At 38.1% G+C, this 21,371-nt stretch overlaps 1 protein-coding gene across 3 annotated transcripts in view; it reads left to right on the top strand.

Annotated features, from left to right (window-relative positions):
* Positions 1–21,371, top strand: part of LOC105449598 (lachesin-like) — a 198,577-nt gene that overhangs the window by 37,076 nt on the left and 140,130 nt on the right. For 2 of the 3 annotated variants that reach the window (XM_011688880.1, XM_011688879.1), the window contains exon 1: positions 16,450–16,665. The gene's annotated coding sequence lies outside the window, so the exon portion shown is untranslated. Of the gene's footprint in view, positions 1–10,299; positions 10,347–16,449; positions 16,666–21,371 lie in introns of those variants that run through there. The other variant, XM_011688877.1, reaches the window with a different exon arrangement.

Below are 21,371 nucleotides of genomic sequence, written 5' to 3'. Positions count from 1 at the left end.
AGAAAAAGTTGCGCTAGGTTTTTATCTTTCCAATGGCTTATTTGGCTTCATGAAATTCGAAAAAATACGAGTTTTAGAGTCGTTTAAAAAAAATATGACCAAATTACGCTATACTCCCCTACTTTAATATTTTTATAGTACAAATTTATACCTATACGTTTTATGTATTTAATTTGTGATCTTTTTGAATAATTATCATTTTTCTGATCTTTTCTTCTTAATCACAATTGAAAAACCAAAGAAACGAAACGTACTATTTTCGTTGAGGATATGCAAACGTCCCTCGATAGAAGTCCCGGGCGGAAATTCGTTGCCGGACGGGTTTGGCTTGAAATTTCGAAGATTGATTTGCGAGATGAAGAACGCGATGGCAATCGGAAAGAGAGAGGTAGAGAGGAGTGGGATTCTCGCAGCTTTCAATAAAGCTTTTGGAAGGTCTCCTTATGGCCCTTTCCGCGCGCAATGAGGAATACAGAAATTTCCCCGGAGGTAACATTCTCCGGCGAATGGCGAGGCGGCGTGCATCGCGCTTCGTCGATCAATTTCGAGGCATATTTCGGATAAAGCGCGAAATGGAGAAGATTTCGCGCGCTCGGGAGAGAAGAGCGGGCAAAAGCCAACGTTTTAGTGGGAAATAGCGGGCCATAGGCAAAGGAAGTTTTGAAGGGGGACACGAGACATACGGCGATTGATTTTCGCGAAGTTGCGAAGAAAGATCAAACGAGGGAAACTTCGATACTGGCGATCAATCTCGAGTCGTTTCTCCTGCAACGAAAGTCAGATATTTCTTTACCCTTCGAAATCTCTGTCCTGACCTTCCTTCCGGATTCTACGAAGTCAAAGGAGCTTGTACCTCATTTTTAGGGGAGGCTGATATAGAGCAAGTAGAAGCATAAAAAAATTGAGATAAGAACTTAATAAAATACGACTTTTGATATCAATATTTTAGGTATTAAAATTCAAATGCTTTTTAATATCCTTATGGAATCGCAATTTCTCACTAAACTATATAGGTATTATTCCGGACGAAAGTCGAATTCCAAGAAATTACTTGTAACATTCAACGAGTTAACACGCTATTGCTCTGCCCGACGCTTCACCGTTTGCTCCCACCGTGCACCGATTATCCTTTCCGATTCGAATCGACGCGGTAACGAGACCGATCGTCGCGATTATGACCGTGCGATCGTCGGGAATAGGAGACGTGGGGGCGATCGCCATTACGTCCAGATGTAGGCAAGTAAGACGGAGAACGTAAAACTATCCGAAGTCCATTTCTCGGGAACTTAGTTAACCGCCTCTCCTGGAAGTTTCAACAGCTTCGCGCGAGCACCCCCCCGCGCGCGCGCGCGCGTTCACGGAAGTAATCTTCCGGCCGTTTCTACTATTCCACCCAATAAAGTTCGCACCCCAGTTTTGAATTTAGTTGGATAGTTTCGTCGAGCGCGGATCAAAAAGCGTGCGCGAGCACGCCTCGGCTCGCGGGACTCTCTCGGTCGAAACAATACTGCCTCTCGCGCGGGGAGAAATACTGGAGAAACTCTCGGGGGGAGAAATCTTTTCCTCGTATCGACGACTGCTAAGTACGTGAAAGTTAACAAAAATCCGCCGCGTTCTCGATACCATTGATTTTCCCCGGGATTAGCCCGATGTCCTTTTGAGAGGGCGAACGCGATTTTTCAAACGGGTCATTATTCAGCTCAATCGTGAAATAAGATACGACTAGACGTTGCTTTGATGCCGAGTAGCTTTCATTTATTCGGCAACGCGCGGACATTGCGAATTCCGTGTATTCTCGCAAAATTGCGAGAACGTAATTTGCCGTCTGCAGTTTCCGCATGGAGGATTTCTTAGAATTCGTCCGGCTATTATCGTACCTTCGTGGACGCAGCAGACGCCAGAGAATTCCGTCGTTCGAACGCCTGGATGGATGTTTGACCTAGCGGCGGCGGTGGATAAGGCACCTCCTTGTAAAGATGTCGCAGAACGTACACGTGGAGATGTGTTTCTTTCACGTTGCAGCAATAGTTTCCGCGATGTACCACTCCCTGCGTCCGCGTATGTTCGTTCACCGTAAACGGGTCGGTGCATACACGCGCCGTGTATGCATCTCGTTTTCCTCGACACTGCCGTATTCTGCTCTCTTCCCGCGATCTACCGAAGTCTCTTTTTCCTCTCGAAGGGAACAACGAAAACAGTCGGAGGTTGAATATTTTTAAGCTCTATGCTGCAAACAGCGCGATCATTTCGATATCATTTAATATTGCAAACATCAACGAAAATCGTCACAATCGAAAAATTTATTAAATATTTTGATTCATTCGGCATTGATACATAATGTTAATTATTCTATGCCTCGGATTTTAACTACAATATTTTGAGATGAGTTGTACTCTTATATATTACAGATATTTTTTTATTCAGCGCCGTAATTTTACATTTTATTTTGAACATGTCAGCAGAGTATTTTACATCGAAATTATCCTAATTGTGTTACATTACATCATCCATATGTCGTTTACAGACTAAATTTTTTTTTCCATAGTCTCTGTGCATTAGAAAAATATAATACCGGTTGGTTATAAATTATGTTAAATCAAAATATTCTTCGCGCCGCGGAATAGCGAGTGTTGAATCCCATTTACATTGCGTTCTCATATTCCCCATTAATCATAGTACGGCCAACCATGATGGATCGTTTTCTCCGTAAGCATGTGCTCATGCACTCTTGTACTATACCGTTACGGCATACGTGAGCAAATATAGTAATATTGCGTAGAAAATTCTATGTGCGTCTCGGGGATTTCATTTCCACTTTTAAGCGTCTAAAACAAATAAAAACTGGTGACCATTACGACTAAACCAGTAAAATACTGGTGTTACTCTTAGTTCAAGATTTCGGTCTTTCCTTTTGCAAGTTTTTTTTTATTTTTCTTTAATAATTTACAATATTTTCGATTGTAAAAATAAAAGATAACTTTTTAAGTAATTGTTAAGTAATTTGTACATAATTTCTCTGTACAAACAAAATTACATCAATAAGTAAACTGCCAATTCGGCATTTAAAACGCCTGCGGGACCTAAAATGTTCGTTTCGTTTACGTCGGAAGTACGATAATCCGCTCGTAACTCATTGCAATGGATTCGACGGTTCAAGCAAAATGCAGAATGGTCAAACCTACACAAAGATAATCATATATACAGAGCGTACTAAAAGTCGCGCATTTTCTCAAATTTAGTTTAAAAACTTTGAATCATAAAAAATTCAAATATATTAAAAATATACATTAAAGTAAATAATAAATAATACACCTATTTGCATGTACATATTATTTATGTACGTATTCACATCAAGTTTAATAGTTAAAAAAAAATAATGAAAAGAAATGATAGAAGAAGTCTCGTAATTTTTGAGACACTCAGTACATAGCCTGAGCTTTTTCGAACTTACATGCATGCGTGCGTATGCAACACGTATGATCGCCTGGGAAAAAGCGGTTCGCATCTTGCCTCGTGCAAGGCGAATATCGCGCGACGAAGCTTTTATCGTATAAAGTGCCGAGAGAACTGAATTAACGTGCTCTAGGCGACCGCCGCGTCGCGGAAAGTTCGGTAAAGAGAGTGAACTGGAGTAATCTCGTGTAAGGAAAATCTGCGCGGCCGGATGAAAAATGCATGACGCTCTTCTGCGTAAACGACGCAATGATAGGCATTAATTCTCGAGCACGGTCCTCCTGTCTTACAAACGTGATTCGAGTATTTAGTGTGTGACATCCATTTTAGAGTAATATCCACGAAAATTCGTTTTTCACGCTTGGGACACTCTTCATAGATTCATATTATCATGAATGAAGCACGAAAAAGATTAATGATCTGTATTTACACATATATTTAAAAAAAGAAGATCGAATTGCTATGTACAAATAATTGAAAAGAAAAATTTAATATTATCTAATCATTTTGAATAACGATAAGAGTCTTCAAACTACGAAATGCTTAAGTCTGACGATGTACATATTTCGAATATGTAGAAATTTTATTTACTTCTACTTTTACTTTAATTAAATTTTACTATTAATTAATAAGACTAGCAATAAAAAGTAAAATTGACATATTCTCTCCAATGTGTTACAGTAAAAACTGTTTATTTAGAAGAAATTTTGACATATGTATAGTTATGATATCAATAATCAATTATATTTAATTTGTTAGATTTTTAGTTGATATTAAATATTGCTGAATTATACACAATTAAAAATGTAAAATTATTAAATTAAATTAAATTTCCTTTAATTTGAGGCAAAAGTCTTACGACTCCATTGAATTAATGCGCCAATAAAATATTCCAGATTTCGATTCCATTAATAAAGTCGAACTGCATTTTCCAGCGGGCGATCTCCATCTCAGCTCGTTGCTTGGTAAGGTGGCGACGTACTTAATCTAAAAATGTCGCAAAATCTAACAAGCTCTCGCCCGCGCTTCTTACCGCAAAGTATTCCCGCTTGCTACAACCTTCCTTTAATCCTTTCGCCACTGAAATAGTTTTTTTTTCTTTTTAATTAAACTTTCAGCAAAAACATGTTTCTTGAGATGATAGCTATTTACGTTTTAATCAGGCTCCTGCTTGTAACAACTTTCCATGTACTTTCCATGTATCAGTACGCTAGAGATTAGCCGAGAATATCAAAAAATATAAAACACGGTCCTCTCCGAAATTTTTTTATGTACGTTATATAACGCTGATTTTTTGGACGCAGTCTTTTCTTTTAATTTCTCAAGTTTCAAATTATATCTTTGTAAGAAAATATCTTGGTGGTTAAAAATCTTCAAACATTTTTACAACAATGCTCATATAAAATTTCATAACAAAATTCATTCGTATTTTGCTTTTTAAAGTGAAGTCTGAAGATATGGTCAAGTATTACATTATCGTTATTTATTTGCACCTTTTCGAAATGGGACTCATATGGGCATCGCAGTATCAAAAGCTTAACAAAATTTATAGTGCAAGAGAAGTTAAAGCGGATCGTTCATGCAGCGGCGAAGGAATTAACGGAAAATCGAGTGTTTCTCGAGGATTCTGTACGAGGTGAGACGCTAAACAGTCGTCCGGCACATCGACGCCCTTTTCCCAGCCCGCGGGTATCGCGCCACCCGCGCGTAATCCCGCAGGGCAGAATCCCGGGGTGAATGTAAACAGGACAACTATGCAAACACAGTCGTTCCTGCGCGGACAGGACGTGTTGCGGTGAAAGAAGCGGACTCTCCCTCCTCCCCTCTACCCTCTCTCTCTCTCTTGGTTTGTTACCTCGGTCGGCGAATATCGTTCGCGTTTTCGCATGCATACGCTATTTTGCTCTGTCCCTTCCTCCTCTCTTTTTTCGTCTCTCTCAAGCGCGCGCGTGCATCCGTGCCGTCGGACCAACCCACAGAAGTTGAATCCTGTGACAAGAGTTCCTATGTCGAGCGTCAGACCGCAACTTGCCCCGCAGGACTTGTAGACGATGTTCTGATGGTAATATTAAACTTCCCCGGTCTCTCGATACCCCTGGGCGGCCTGGTTTACAGACTACTCTCTTCCGCGCACTATTGTGCGGCCTCGATAAGCGCGCATTTTACAAAGGAGCTTACTCACTGCTCGATAAATAACGTTAGTACATATAAGACTGATGGCAAACGCGACGTAGCGATTTCCGTAGCGGAAAAAGAACTGTTTCCAAAATAATAGGACACTAATTAAATTTGTTAATGATAATATAAATCTACCTCTCTATCTATATGTATGACAGAAAATGTATGTGTGTGTATGTGTGTGTATGAGAGAGAGAGAGAGAGAGAGAGAGAGAGAAATTTATCCAAAGAAAAGTTAGCAATATATCAAATATTTATAAAGAAAGTTTTAAAAAATTTAATAATTTAAAAAACTAGTGCTTTGTATTTTGTTGATCTCCTATTAAAAAGTTGCTCCAAATAGTCCAAATAATCACTCCATTGTAATTCAATTAATTCAGTTTTCGTTAGAAACTGTTAGAGAATTTTGGTTTTACATTATTCTCTGGTTTTACATTATTTCCGTGTTTCCTTAATATTAGATCCTTCGGAATCTTAGACTGTTAGAGACTTACTTGGGAGAAGGAGGGAGAGAAAGGGAGAGACAAAAATATATACATTCTTGAATTCAAATTCACGTGCGATGAATATGCAGAGCTCAATGTAATTGCAAATGCGCGGAATAGATACCCAGCAAGCTCGGTTGTTCTGTTTCATATTTCGAGGAATTGCCCAGTTGCCGAAGCATCTCTCCTTGATTTCGACCATTTTCATCTTGTTGCTAGGATACCGAGTGTAGTTTATAGGAGGCTGTAAAGATTTTCGAACAGGTATTACGCGTTAATTGGCCACTTTGCTTCGACCCCGCTGTTTCCGTACCGCAATATTATCCCACGAAACGTTTTTCTCGGCAAATCATTAAAGGGAAGTGCTTTAAGACGGCAAGAAAGAAATTACTAAAGGAAATATATGTATATAACTCAATTTTAATAATACATTTTTCTAATACAAATTTTATAACATGATTATAAATATATAAGATGTTTAAAAAAAATAGAGAAAGAGAGAGAGAGAGAGAGAGAGAGCGAGAGCGTTGCAAAAAAATTAGTCTAAAGAAAAATAGTAAATCAGAGTAAATTGATGTTAGTAATGTTCATAAATTAATAGGAATGATAAATTTCATATCAAATTGTAATATAATATTTTATAATGTAATTGGAGAACATTATTAAATACGGTATGCGATAATTAATTGCGTTGTAATAACGATGTTCTAATTTCGCCGAAAATCAGAATTCAATGTCATCCAATATAATTATTGACAAAATATTTGAAAAATTTATTTTTAATTCGTGAACACTGTTTTCTTTTTGACTTGATTAGTCACAATTTATTAAAGTTACTTCGCACTTTTAAACGACTCCATTCTACTTTTGTCCTTTGACCGAAAATAGTCCGGCACCCGCGGATATATATCTTCGTTCGATCTCGACTATGTCCGTTTCTCATCACGGAGAGCCGCTCGTTTCCTTTGTCTCCGCGTCGTCATTGTCGCCCAATAGCGCCTGCCTTTGCCCCATCGTGACAAAAGAGTTCGAGTATCGGCGCTTCTGATGGAGCGGCGCCGCTAAGAAATCTGATTGTAGAGCGACGACGAAAGAACGACCTAACATGCCTCCATTTTTCCCGCGGCGTCGTCGTCGTCATCGTCGCCGCCGTCGTCGCCGTCGTCGTCGTCATCGTCGTCGTCGTCGTCGTCGTCGTTGGCCATGTACCGCAAACCCCATTCGTCGCCTTTTATTACTTCCCCTCGTCGCCCTCATCACGAACGTCGCCTCCCTTATTCGCTTTCCCATTCTCACCTCTCAAAGAAATATCACGACTATTTCAATTCCCGCTGATATTGCCGGCCGATAGACGAGACATCGCCCGGGGTGATCCTTTATTTTATACCGAGCCACGTATCCCACGGCTATGTTCGGCTACACTGATTCCGGACGTATCCCCAAATCCCTCGTAACTATACACGTTCGACTGTATCGAAGTGGCAGTACAGTTAACGCGCTCGCTGAAATATGACCCTATCCCGCCATTCGTGTACAATAATTTAGATACAAATATAAATACTTTGTATAATCATCGTAAAATATTTATAGTATGGAAATACTATGAATGGAGATTGACTGAAATGAAGAATGAATGTATATTGGTGCGCGAATATCAAAGAGGATGGCACAGTTTTGAAAGGAATGGTTTAAAAATTATTTTATTCGAGGTATAAATTTTACTTTAACGAGCTGTTATATACATACGTTCCAATCACATCTCCCACGATGAAAGCTCGTACTTTGACGCAACCGTTCTAAGCAAACAGCGGCGAGTGTATTGGAAATATTCCAACGCACAAAAAGTTAATTCGAAATGTAAATGATGGAGTGGACGACATGTGTAGATTTATAATATTTGACATATATATATATATATATATATATATATATATATATATATACATATGTGTGTGTATATACATACTTCGTGGCAGTGACGTCAATGGTACACGCTTGGTTCGGTTTTCTTTTTGTAGCGCAAATTAGAACGTACTTTTTTTCTAAAAGTGAATTTTAGAAAAAAAAAGACTAACTTTACGCGTGTATATTTTTTTTCATATTATTATTTACAACTTTGACTTACCAATCATCGAGAAGGAACTACCAAACGTAAACAAACACGAAGTAAACGAATGCTTACAGTTATGATTACTTACGCAATCTGGAAAGTAATATTTTGCGAAAGGAGAGGCTAAATTCACGCGCGTATGTCTTTTTTTCATATTATTATATTTACAACTTTGAATGAATCAATCATTGAGAATAGACTACCAAATACTACCAAAAGACCAATCGAGTGATAATGGTCGTTTTTGAATTTTCAATAGTGGAGGGGAGGGAGAGGGGAAGGGCAACTTCACACAGCTCGAATGAACAGGTATAATAATGTCACGAACTAATCGTTACGTTATCAAACCTCGAAGTGCAATCGTCCTCTATGAGTAACGAAAAAAATCGCACGATTAATTAATCTACAATCTAACGTTTTGCGGTATTGAGACACGCACATTGAGATAACATTTATTTGTCCGTGTGAATAGACATTTTGAGCGTAAGAATAGAAACGATGAATGATAGAAATCATAAATGATTGCTTTGTGCTAATCAGTGCTAATCTACATATAGATATACCAATAATTATACGGTCGAATTCAGATTCGTCCCGCAATTAAATTTTTCGCCGATACTAATGCAATTCGTCTGCCGTATTCGGTCTGAGACTGCGGGTAAACCGGCACGAATTCGTCGGAATGATTTCGAGTAACTTGAAATCGTAATGCCGTATCGACCGTTTGCATCAATAGTTAATTCGAAATTCAACGAACGGAATGTTCGGCGTATACGTTTATTTTATAGAGTGTTAAATATTACGTGCATGGCTTACGCGAATTGACTGGCGCGGAAACTGGTTCGTGGTATTTCGGTAAGCAGTGCAGACTTCGGGTGTTTGTTGGTACGGGCGTACGTGTACATCGTGTATGGCGTGCGCTGTGTTTACGCAAGGTCACCGCGCTATCATTCGCGCGCCGCGGCCGAGACTCGTGTAAGCAGGCAGCGGCACGAGCCGCTCCGTGCGTCGGATCGCGTTTATTATCCCTCGGAAACGTGCTCGGAGCGATGGCCGCGGGAAAACGCGAGCATTCTGTATGAACTCTATTGGTTACTATTAGCTACTACAATCGTTTGGCGATTAGATTCGTAAATGTATCGAGTTTGTACATCGACTAGCTCGGATATGTTTCGCGCGATTTCACGCGGACACATTCGAAGTGGGGATCGGTGAGGATCGGTCAAGAATAAAATTGCGATTATTTGTTTAACGCTCTATCGTGTTTTAAAAGTTTTAAGATTATTATTTTCAACTTTATTCATCATATCGTATCGTACGGTGTTAAGTTAAAGTTACCCATTCTATTATTAACTCTCACAATTAGTCATTAACAGAACGTCCCGAATATAGAATAGAATAGATCGATTACGAATCGAGTAGCACGACATATTTAATTGACAATAACAGTCGCAATTAGTCTGTTTATACATCGAATTGAAATTCGTTTGTCGTGCCAAATTATAAAATATTGTATAGGTCTCGAGTAAATCTATTAGCTTTATACGAGAGTATTTTTCTCGCGTTCTTTCTTTGCGATTAACATCGGGAGTGCAAATTACGTGCAATTGTAATTACCTATGTTTTCGCGAGTGAGTGTTGTATGAGTACATCGAAGGAATCTGAGAGGAGGGAAAAGGCTTGGAAGGCATCGGGTGACGGCGGAGTACTCATAGGGTGCATATATTATTATTTATTTTTTATTTATGTATTATTTGGGAAATCAGTTATACTATACATCTACGACGGCTACATGATACTTTTTGTGTGCCATTTTTATCGCACAACATACAAATACATATAGAATATTTTTTTAAATTATTTAAAATTTCTAAGAAAATGTTTACTAGATTTATAATATTTCATAAGAAAATATAGAGAAAATTATTTATATGCATAATTGTAGACAGCATTTACTTTTACAATGTTCGTTTGAATTAAAAAGTTTTAAGTACTTAAAAGCACATGCGCGCAATTGTTTTTCGAAATTAATTATTTTGGGATTTACTAATTTAGAAACATCTTTTTTTACAGATCAACGTAGTTATGCCGATACAACTTCACTATTGCGCATCATATCGGTAAGTGTTAAGTGATTTTTATTTTAAATTTAGAGATTGCTTTTAGCCTCTCTATATTTTTTCATATTAGAGAAGATTAATAATTATAATTATTATAGTAACAATAGATCGATAACAAATGACAAATCGATAGTCGAGTGAGATCACTTACAATTTAACACGTGAACGTTACGCGATATCACTTTGGTTGTTTATAATTTGAAAACTATTTCGGCTTTATAATGTGTTTTGTGTTAGGACTTTTGATTTTAATTAATTACCGGAATATCCTCTTAAAAAGTACAGGAATTATGGAATATTCTGCAAGAATATTTTATTCAAACGTTATTTTGTTTGAGTGATGTTTAATTTTTATTAATTAATGAAATAATTTTTATTCGAAAAATATCACATCCTATAAAGCGATTACACATAATTTAAGTTTTAATGGAGTTTTGTTCTAAGAAGCGTAGTTGCTAAGATACTTAAAGTACCTAAAAATTTTATAAATTGCGGAAAAAGTGCAGCATTAATTAAATTTTGGAAATAAATGGCTTTGATTTTTAATATCAGGCTATTGCGTAATAAAACAGATTGTTAAAAACAGATGCAAAATAAGATGAGATATGATAGCATCGCTTACTTTTTAAACAAGGTCCGCGTTTAGAAATAATTGGTAAATACATTAATATGAAACAAGTAATTTTCATTTGGTGATTTATTGCGTGCGTGCACACACACATATATACATGAAGACGACTATAATAATCTGAAATCTCTATTATCGTTCTATTGCCGCGCATTCGTATACAATTATTCTGCCCGACTGTTCACAGCCAAACTCGAATTTGCGAACTATTTCTGTGATCTAACGCCCGCGTTCCCAGCAAGTCACATAATTCGGCCGGTACTATACATATACTTGCAACATTTGCATAAGTCAGATACATTACGGGGATAGTCGCATCGCGGTTCGCGTCGAAACAACAATTGGTCTAGTAGATTTAATTTTTAAATCTACGAGATTACGTTCGTAGCAGCAGGTTTGTGTGATAAGTAAGAAAATTTCCGTCATTTCGGCGTTCACTGAATTGGTCCTTTAACTTCTTCCCCAACGTTGGTTGATCTAGAAATGATGGGTGGAAAAAAGTCGGGAAAGTGAAAAGCAACTTTTTTTTTGCGAAATCACCATTCTCCATTTTCCTCTTACCTGAGTGTATAAAAATTCTCGAAGTAAAATCGATTTGCGCGCGAAGAGAGTGTGTCAGGGAGGCTTTCGGTCTTTGTAGGGGGACACCTTATATAACATGGGAAATTGGCAGGAGGTATTTCCTAATATCGAACGCGCGCGTCCCCTGGAAAAGAATGTCGGTGTGACATTACAGGAAGAGGGAGAGCAGCACGGAAGAGACAGAAGTGCGCGTTTTTGCTCCCGAAAATCTCGCTGAAACAAAGGACCGTGGGGGAGGGAAGGAGGATAGAAACTTTTTTTTTTAATTTTCTTTCCGTTCTTTTTTGATTAGAAAAATCGTAACGCTGGCGTTTATAAAGTGCATGGTTTTTTACGAGACGCCGATCGTGCTGTGACTCGAATCGTTCGTTCCCTGCTCGTATGATCGTTTAAGCCAATCGCGTGAGAATAATGGGAGGCGCAAAATGATGCGAATCTATTACGGATACAAATAGTAGACGATAATTATTGCATTATTCAATTTTGTCTGATCTGTCTCTCCAAATTAGAAGTAATGATTCCACATGTAAACATTATTTTATTAAATTAAGATAATATATATAAAGATGTGCCAAATTCGCATAACTTATTATTAGAGTTCACTTTGCGAGATATTTTCTTACGTTTGGTGTACAATTATTTTGTTCTTCTAATTTTAAACAAATAGGCGTATCGAAATTATAATTCCTAATAGGTATAACCACAAGATTGTTGTACATCAACCAAATTTGAACTCAGAGATTAAACTCTCATCATAGAAATATCTTTCTCTTTCGATGACAAATGAAGCTGTAAAAACTCAGCTGTTAAAACGAAGTACTAACATCCAGTAAAATAGACGTATGTTCCGCGATGTTTGTTAAGCCATTGCGAGACGTTTGCTTTTCTGTGATAAATCTTTCATTTTCTCTCGGGGTAAAAACGCAGTCTATCTTTCGTCGAGCTTTTGTAACGATAAAGCGGAGTAAGATATACGTTATTCATCGAGACAGTGGGAGACGGTAATAAAATATTAATATAAGAATACCGGAGCATGTTCGCGTGCTAGAAGAAGTAAATCTCGGATAAGATTAAAAAGAAGATAGCGCGACACGCTTTTGAAACGGGAACGGATGACAAAGTTTCTCCTTCGTCGATGTATATCTGCTGACTATTTGATAAACTTTGATATTGATTGCGTAAGCATGGTGTAGGACGTGCGCACGTGTGACACCTGAATTTATGTGGAAGTTTACTTCTATGACCCGAATAAGCAAATAAATGTTTAAGAGTGCTGAATTGTCTGTTAAAAAGACTGTTAGGGTCCATCTACAATGGGAGTAGTAAGTCGTAAGCCGCAAGAAATTGACCAATCATAGCCGATTATTCTTCTCATATTCGATTGTATAATTGATCAATCTTTTACAGCTCACGACTTACTACTACCATTGTAGACGACTCTTTATGTATGTCTGTTAAAAAAGAAGCCGTGCTATACACACTCAGTACAGCCGTGCTGTACTCATATGAATACCTAAATGATTGTTACGTGTGTTTTCAGAAAATTGATATAATTAGTTGTACAAACTGTTCTCATTTATTTAAACATCATGAACGTGCGTGTATATATTTGTTGGATACGAATTAAATATCGCTTTACAGAACGTTCCATTTCGCGTTCTCTTATTGCGCGGTATTTTCACAATAATCGATTTAATTAAATTCTCAACAATAGTTATCATCGGGAAGTTCGCCGATCGATCCCGTTTACCTGCGAAACTTTAAACGCACACGCGTTATGGCGCAAATATAATTCTGCGCAACGAGCTGCTCTATCCGCGATAGACGCGGTGCATTAGGCACACCCCGTACACGAACTCCCGATAATGCACGGGGGATAAACGTAACGGAGAATTTAAGACAAATATTTGTTTGCCACACATAACGTGGAAACTTGTCGTACTGAAACTCGATGCACGGCAATCGGTGTGGAGATAAAATTAAAGTTTTAACAAAATGGAAGAGAGGAAATTATGTGTCTCTCGCGAAAGAGAAATAAATAAAGTTCTAGTTAATATTATCTTTTCGTTCGCCACATAAGGAAATTTTTATTTCATAAAATTGAAAGAGTTGATATTATATATAAAACGATGTTATTTTATTGGCAAGAAATTAAAAGGAATATCTTTATGTTCTGATATATTTTTTACTTTTTAATTTCTTTGTCACACACAAAATACATTACAATTTATACATTATATAAATCATTCTACAATATATATACATTATATTATACAAATTATACATTATTAAATGCGAAATTCACAAGAATCGAGGAAATAACGAAATTATTCTCATAGCCTGAGGCTTTTATCTTACATACATAAGATTCCCCATAAATTTAACGAGGAATAAATATAACGGGAAATTTAAGATTTAAGAACATTTGTTTATCCTGTAACGCGATACCCCCTCCCCCCCTGTCACAGCGGTACTCGACGTCTCGGGCCAGATCGGCGTACGGGGAAAGGGCAGAGGATGAGTTAAACTTTTAACGAGCTTTCTTCCTTCCTCCTCTCTCGGTCCTCTTAAAGTTCCTCGAGAACGGCGCGCAGCTCGCTACCCGCGTTTCTGTTTCATCGTGTTTCCCGTCGACGAATGCCGAACTTCCTCCTATCGTCCTGCGATGACACAGGTCTGCATTTATCCACGGCCGTCCATCCATCACGGGCTACGAAGCTTCTCCGCGAAGAGGCGCGTGATTTATTTGCTTGGTGAATGCGCCGGTCAAAATCGCTCGGATGAGAAAAGCCCGGTGTGCCCGCGACGGACGTTTGTATTTCGTTCCGTTATCCGGAATTAAGTGCGGCTCTGCTAATTTTCTCGTTTACGTCCGACGTCTTCGATGTAGCAGCCCCATCGGGGGCGGCTCATCAGTTTAAAAGCACATTGATTGATCACTAATTATGCAGTAATTAAAAATATATAAAATATTTGTAATAAGTATATATTTCAAGATATACTTAAAATATTTTGTAATAATAAGTATATATTTCAAGATATATTTAAAATGTTTTGTAATAATAAGTATATATTTCAAGATATATTTTGCTTTTAACAAATGCATATATATATAAGTATACATATAAATAGATATATTTGTTTTTTAACAAATGAACAATTAAATTGAACAATATTCTATCTCATTTTATTCTATTAATTTTATATTTATTACTGCTATAAGTACATCTCTCTAGCTTTACTCGAATGTATAGGTATAGCACACGAGCCGTAAGCTATAAATTTTTCCTTTCTTGTCATCGAGTACGCTATAGTCTAGAAAGCACTTTTGTATTTATTGGGACGTGTATGGAGCTCACGCAGTGTGTGCCACGCATTATAGTCGGATAGCGAACGTAGCGAAAAATAATATATATCCTTCTATTCTTTCTCTCTCTCTTTTTTCCCCTCTTTATCTCTTTCTTTCTCTTTCGGAGCACGTGGCCGAGATTCCGCCGCGATATCGCGAGAACGGCAATTATTTCGTTGCAAGAATTTTCCTGAAACGTTTCCGGAATTTTCGCGCAAAGTTAATGGAATTTGAAGGAGAAAGTTACGAACACGGCCTCGAACACCTGCCGTAATAAGATATTTCGTGTGCGTGCGCGCACACGTACAGTTGTTAGTGGTGGCATTCCTCTCGAAATAATAATAATTTCACGAAACTTCACGTTTCTTCCGCGGGGTGCGACTGAATAATGTTATCAAATGCACCGAGCTTGCATGCCGTGTATAAACCGAGCCGTAAAGACCGAGACAAATGGAGGCTTTCTTAGAAAAATGTTGTAAGCTCCGTTCTCTATTTTTACAGATATTTTTGATGGAGTATCACATAAAACGTTTAAAATATTAAAAGTAACGTACATGTTTTCTTTCGATTACGTTATTTTTATTGAGATGTTACAATTGGAACTAACACTCTTTATGAATATTTCCACAAGAAATTTATATACATTATTTACTTAGAAAAACTGGGAAAATAAAGACAATTTTGGATCGCACTTGCACACTGAGTTTTTAAGATGTTCAAAATTACAAAAGTTATTATAAATGGAAAAGCTTTATTTTTATGAATGGAGTTATATAGAACACAGTGTCGAAAATAAGAGGCTAATAAAAATGTGATAATACCGTCGTAATTGGACGGTACAGATGCTCAATCGGTCACGATCCGCTCTCGGCTCTTCCTCTCCTCAACGTCGTCCGTGATTCGCGTATTCGGCATTCGGCCGAGTTCCCGTGCCAGCAACACGTGATATTCCGAAGCTCTCCCGCATTCCGTCGCGTCAAAAACCCGCATGCGTGCGATGCATAAGGACGAGCGACGGAATGCGCCGTGCCGTGCCATCGTCGGTGCCGGGCAGCCGCGATTTCTCGATGAGAGCAGGATGCGCGGGCCGATCGGCCGATCATGCGCGAGCTTTTCGAACTTTCGACCGGCCGGAGATCGGCGGTCCGTGTTGAGAGAGCAGTCAGTGCAGTCAGTGCAGTCAATGCAGCCGGTGATTCCGCGGATCCTCTCCCGGGACCGGGGGCGTCGATTCTGTTAGCGGGAAAGTGCCGCCGCGAGGGGTGCGTTTCGAAAAGGCACTTTGCCGTTCCAGGAGTGGCTAGGCGTATCGGTGGTGGGGATATTATAGCGAGAGCAGAGCCGAGAGGGTGAGAAGGGAGACGCAGCAAGGGGGGTGAGATAAGCAGGCAGAGCGAGGGAGAGAGAGAAAGAGAGGCAGAGAGAGAAAGAGACAGAGAGAGAGGGGGTCAGGTAGATAGAGAGGGTCGCGGGAGAGAGGGAAGGGACGGTCCGGAGGGATGGAGACCGTGAGAGCGTGAGAGGGTAGCGATTGTGCTACAGTCGCACCGCGACACCCCCACGAGCGAAATCGCGCGCGGCAGCCCGCATTCTCGTGTATAAAAGCCGTGTACGTGTATCGCAAAAAAGGGCCCGCGAACAGTGCTATGCTTTTGAGGCTGCGATTGGGAAGGTGTCCTCCATCTTCGTCATTGGCCTTATTCTCGTTTTCTTTCAAGTGAGAGCGCAAAAGCCATACGGAGCGCGGCGCTTCTAATGGGGTGAGTTTTGTATAAGTGATTTTAAATGTTGTACACTTTTTTTTTTATTCTATAATACAAATATAGTGAAGAAAATAACATTTTTAATGTAATGTCGGTTTAAAAAGGGAGATAAGATAGTTTTCTTGAAATAAAAGTTTGAATAAATAAAACAAAATTTTTATAGCTAATTTTAAGTTTGTTTAATGAAATCTCTTGTGATACATATGGCATTAGATATTGAATAGAAAGTTAAAAAGTTAGTGACATGACAGTGTCTGATCAAATATTTGTTAAGAAAAATTCGACTTTCCTCAAATCTATGTTCGAAAGTACGTGTCTTATGGAATATTTTACTCTTTCGAAAACGGAATTCGATAGGTATTCAGAGTTAGACTAAAGATTCAATATAATTTTTTAGAAAGTTTATTAAAAATGAAAAGGTGAATCATGATTATAATTTTTTAATAAATTATTAAATCTATAATTTATAAAATTATTAAATAATTTAATAAATTATAGATTTTTTATGTATATTTTTTATTACATGTTATCCTTTTATATAAATTTATATTTCTAATAACTAGAAATTATAGAAATTGAATATAATTAGAAGTTATGCTGATAGCGAATTTTGAGATAATGTTCGAACACTAAAGTGGTTGTGATGTATTGCTACATATTTTATTGCGATGATAAAGACTAAATAAAGATGTAGAATACAAACTAAATGATTAATGTATACAGTGCATTTGCGATATTGGGGCAGAGTTTATATTACGCAACTTAATTTTTGTTTGCTCCCGTGATTTATTTTCAACCGAAACGGATCCATTTCATATATCTTCTAATCCTTTAAAATATTATTATTATCTATCGCTGTTTTAAGAACACAAATATAAATTCCAATTATTGGAATTAAATTTTTTTCAGAGCTCCAATTCGATACGTTGGTATATTGGATTTACACAAAATTTAATTTGATTCATTTTCATTTGAAGTGGGAATGAAACTCTAAAACAACTACACTCTCATTCCTTTACGTAATATTAGAGATTGCATCGATCCTGACGAGCTCGTTTCGCAACATGAAGGCTAAGATATCAAATGTATTAGTTCCTATTTAGATACTTGTACTAATTTATTAAATTCCTTAGCAAGAAAATAATTTCGTAGGGAATTAACTGGACGGAATTCTCAGCGATACCGTGTAGATTCCGCATTCTTTCCTGGAAGGAAATTAATTTCGCAGCGGCTCTCTTTTAACCGGTCAGAATTATAAGCGATGCAGCCGCTCGCTATTTCCGAGTCGAGCACTATTAGGTATATCGAGATACGCGTATTTTTCCGCGATGGGGCCGATCGAAGGATTATTTCTCGGAATCGTTTGTTAAAACGTCGTCGAGGTCAGTGCGAAGGGAAGGTCGCGGGCCTTTGCGCGATTCAACGGCGACCTGTTGATGATCTTTCTCCGACTCGGTGCGTTTCAAGAAATACCCTCGGGAATTACGTGCACGTTAACTCCTTCCTTGTGAGCGGCATACATAGGGATGGTTTAGGAGTTGCATCATTCGGCTGTAAATAGTAAAAAAATACACGTTTAACATATATTTAACAAATTGCATTTTTCGCTATTAAAATATAAATATTTTAGAATACAAATTTCTAACTGTTCTAAATTTAATTAATTACTTACTTTTATAAGATTACAAATGAATAATAAAATATTCTGTTATTTGGTTTTTTATTGAAGGATTATTAGGATAAATATTTAATATTTTTGATCATAAAAATACTTAAATTAATAATAAATACGAAGAAATTCTAAATTAATTATAACTCATGGATGAAAGAAATACGTAATAATGTTTAATTATGCAATAATGAGTTTTCCATAGTCAGTAATATCCATTAATAGATAAAATAATTCTTGGAATTAATTAATTTTATATAATTAAGTTAATGTGTAATAATTATTTAATAATATAGAAAATTAATATATAATGGACTGCAAGTAATAAGTACCTCATTATATGTGTGATTTAATTTTCCCTAGTTTGTTATTTTTACACGGATAATTAAATCACGTACATATAATGAGGCACTTATTACACACTTGGATTTGCAATGTGGTAATATGAAATACATCTTTATTATTTATTTACTCATTTGTATATTGGTTTAATTTCTTTGAAATACTATTTGAATGGGTCCGATAAAAACCTGTTGAAGAGACGCCGCATCTTGGCCGATACACCGATGGAATCGCCTGTCCAATTGCCAATATTGATTATGACGCTTGCCAAAGTTGCGAGAACTCCTTTGACAGAAAAGCTGCCCTGAATTATTATGAAAGTTTCATTAATTCCGACCAATGGGACGCCAGGGCAAAAATAATATTCGCGCAGCGAGAAGTAATAACTCGCTCGATCGCTTCTCGTCTTTATCGTTGGCTGCAGAAATCTGCTTGCGTATTTTAGCTATCAACTATGTTAAATATTAAGCTATTTTAATTCTCGTACTCCGATCAGTTTTTTATCGATCCGCAGATGCAAATATTGGCAATAGATTCGATTGCGATAATGAAAAATTCGTCGATTTTAAAAGTATATACTAATCCGAAACTATAATTTTCGTTAGGTATTGGTGGCAGACGTTAAAGCACTTAATACTAACAGTTTTGAGTATAATTTTTAGCAGTTCTTTCGATTTAAGAAAACTTAAAGAACATAACATACTTATCTGGATCTGGATTTCATCCTTATATAAAAAGCTCAAGTCTTCTAATACAAGCTTATATTAATAAAAAATCTATTATTAAATATTTATTATATAATAATACAATTTCGTCGAGATTCTATTTTCTCTATATCGTGTTCCTCATTATTTTTCATTATGGAAGTAAAACAAGTTAAAGTGTTGGAGAGTGAAATCATGAATCCAGATAAAACTTAAACTATCATAAATGAGGCTGCAACTACGTCGATGCACGGGCTTCTTTCAATCGCTTTCCCGATTCCTTTTATATAGCGATGTATATAAGGAACTTTTTCTCAGCCTACAGCGCCGTCGTTCCAAGCATCTGTGTGCCGCGACGTCTCCGATGAACTCGCCTTTGGAGTGCTGCCAATGACTTTTGGCTGACTCGTAGAACCTGTTGATGACTCTGCGATTCGCGTATTCCACATTTCATCTTCAATCGAATAGATTTGTTTATCGACGGCGTTCGACAGCTGTTCTCACAGTCGGTAGAATAAACGTGGCATATTTATTTAGCTTCTTTTTGAACATCTTTAACTTCTTACACCGACAAGAGATTCAAAAGCATCGTTGAGATATAATTGCGCAAAACTACGTGCTCGATAGCTGGCAAATTACCAGAATAATTATACCATTGAACCGAACAGAGTTAGAAATGCAAACGTTTTTATCAATGCAATGCGATACAACTTTTTCATCGACTCGTCTCGTCCGTCCGCTTTGATTGCACGAGAGAAGCGCATTTACATTTCGTCCTGCAGCTCGCGCTTCTCCTTTTTTAATTTCTTCATTTTCCCGAGAGATCTCTACCGAGCTCGTGTTTCTTATTCAGCACATGTTCGTACTATTTTCAGGTCTAATAGGACCGTAGAGCTTGTGAGACGCCTCTGGTTCTATCTTTTCGCCGTTTGCCGCTTTTCCAATTTTTCGTGCGCGCGGATCGCGCGGCGCGGCGCGGCGCGGCGCGGCGTGCCAATTTCGTGCAGTCGTAACTTTTCCGTATCGTTTGACCGTTGCGGAGCATCGGTTTTTCTCGATTTTCACGCGGCACCGTCCGTTACAAATAGTACGTGGCGACGCAATCCCACGCCGATCTGTCCTGGAAAATATTTTTCGAACGAGCGACAGGATGGGAGGGAAGAGGGGGAGGGGGAGGGAGAGCGCGCCGTCTGCGAAGTCTCTGCGGGCCGATTATTACCGCGGGCTGTGTTTAATTTCTCAGGAGACAGCATAATTACAAGCGAATTAGATACCGTTTTCAGGCGCAGGTGTAAGCATCCGGTACATTATTTCTCGTAATAACGACGCGGCAGCGTTTTGTTATCCAATAGTTAAACATGTGTGCGTTTATTTGTCCCGACAAAAATTACGTGTGAGCGAAGCTTACGCGGAGAGAGGCAAAGAAGAGAAACGTATATAAAATATACTTACATAAAAGCTTTGTTAACCGCAAATAGAGTTACACGCCGGGGAGCGATGAGCTTAACCGACGAGCACAATTTTTATCTCTAACATATGATTTTAAATATCTAACTTAAAAATTAAAATGTTTATTCTATGATAACAACGCTTGTAACTGAAGTAATGTTACGACTGGCTTTGTTTTTGTTTCGTGCGTGCTACGGATAATCCCCCGTATAACATGCACAGTTTTTTGGCCGTGCTTAATGAAATTCTACTGTCTACTGCAGCATCCTAATGAGATGCTGGCGTACGGTGTACTTAATCCGCATGAGAGAAACATTTACATTCTAAAGTGCAAATTCATTGTTTCGCGTGCGCGGTTAGTATCCGCGGCCGTTTCGCCGAGTCCGCCGCCGTGCGCAAGATGGATTCCCTTAAATTTCAAACCATTCTTCTTGAGAACTCGCCACCACCGCCGCGGGTGTCCAACAATAATCAAGCCAGCGTCCCCGTGCATCTTCCCCTTTTTTCCCCTCCGCCGACGTGAACTCCCCGAGCGGGCG

The sequence above is a fragment of the Wasmannia auropunctata genome, unplaced genomic scaffold (genome assembly GCF_000956235.1).
Source record: "Wasmannia auropunctata unplaced genomic scaffold, wasmannia.A_1.0 LD336074.1, whole genome shotgun sequence".
Classification (NCBI taxonomy): Eukaryota; Metazoa; Arthropoda; class Insecta; order Hymenoptera; family Formicidae; genus Wasmannia; species Wasmannia auropunctata.
The sequence above is the reverse complement of the archived record's forward strand: the minus strand, read 5'-3'. Positions and strand labels throughout refer to the sequence as shown.